This window comes from Triticum aestivum, chromosome 3D (genome assembly GCF_018294505.1).
Source record: "Triticum aestivum cultivar Chinese Spring chromosome 3D, IWGSC CS RefSeq v2.1, whole genome shotgun sequence".
NCBI classification, from domain to species: Eukaryota; Viridiplantae; Streptophyta; class Magnoliopsida; order Poales; family Poaceae; genus Triticum; species Triticum aestivum.
The window spans coordinates 105,210,196-105,211,870 of record NC_057802.1 but is presented as its reverse complement, the minus strand read 5'-3'; positions in this window follow the sequence as shown (position 1 = coordinate 105,211,870).

Below are 1,675 nucleotides of genomic sequence, written 5' to 3'. Positions count from 1 at the left end.
GCCACAGCCCCTCAGCTCCGCCCCGCCCGGCTCCGTCCGCCACCGCCCCGGCCGCACACCGCCGCCGCTCCACCGCTCTCCAATGGCGCCGAAGAAGACGTCGAAGGGCAAGTCGGGCTTCTTCGGCGTGAGGAGTAGTTTATCTAGTAGTTTGAATAAGTAGTAGTTGAAGTTCATGTATGAAACTATGTTGAATTTGATGTTTCAACTATCTTGAATGGACTAGTAGTTTGTCGTTTTAAGAAATTTACATCTTCATTTTGGACCATCTATTGGAGTTGCTCTTTTGGACCATCAATTTGGACCATCTGTTGGAGTTGAGCTTTTTTCGGAACTCCAAAACGCACTTTTTGGCGGTCCAAATTTTACATCTCCGATTTTGAGCCGCCAAATTTTGGACCATCTATTGGAGATGCTCTTATGCTCTGTGGTTGTAATGTGTGCGTTCGTGTGGAGTTTATTTCGCTTCTCACCATGTTATGGTGCTAGCGGATCTGCCTTTCTTCTACCTTACCATCTACCTTCTATAAATCAAAGGCACACAATTTGCGTGCTCTCGAGAAAAAAATGTCCCATGTCTCTACTAAAAAGTCTTTCCTTCTTTATCGCTTTGATTTTTTTATGAATCCGTTGATGCATGCAATTCAGTTCAGTATTAGAGTCACAATATTTTCGATTCAAGACCCAACTAGCATACTTGAATTGGTCAGTTCTTGAATTCGAAAACTCTAGGCTCTAATACCATATAGAGTACATACAACAACGGGCGACGAAGAAGACGGGCGGCTGGCGATCGCTAGGTTGCCAATAGGATTAGGGTCTTGTCGCGGGGGTGGTGTTACTTCGGTGGTAATCAGGGTGGCGACAATGCTTCCTTGGTCATTGATCAGCTACAAGCTCCTCCTCCATGCCTGGCCATGCCAGAGAAAGCAAGTCGAGGGATGGCTACTCCCATGAATAAGGCTACATTGTCACGCGAAGGCGGACGAGGGCACAACGTCTCGAGGTCGTTGGCTGAGGGAAAATCAGCAAATGAAGTGGTCAGGCTCTCGGCAAGGTTAGGAAGTCTTGTGCTGACGGGTAAGGAAGTTGAATGCCTCATCTTTTCAATGACAGGATCAGATCTACCAAAGACGACAAAGTGGTTTGTGGGGAAAGTTTGTTCTCCACGACCACTCAATATCAAGGCTTTTGAAAGGGTGATGCAGCGAGGGTGATTGGGAGCACGCCCTATATACAATGTCCCCTAGCAATTAGATTTCAATGTTATGGTGTTGAATGATTATGATGGTAACATGAGGCCTTCGGAGATGATTTTTGACAAGATAGAGACGTGGGTTAGGGTGACATGTCTTCCAGTGTATAACCGGTGTGGGGCCTTTGGAAATGCGCTAGGGAACTGGTTTGCAGAGGTGGTAAAGGTGGATGTGGAAGAATGACATGATACGTCTCCAACGTATCTATAATTTTTTATTGTTCCATGCTATATTATATTCTGTTTTGGACATTATTGGGCTTTATTATACACTTTTATATTATTTTTGGGACTAACCTATTAACCGGAGGCCCAGCCCAGAATTGCTGATTTTTTTGCCTATTTCAGAGTTTCGCAGAAAAAGAATATCAAACGGAGTCCAAACGGAATGAAACCTTCGGGAACGTGATTTTCGGAACG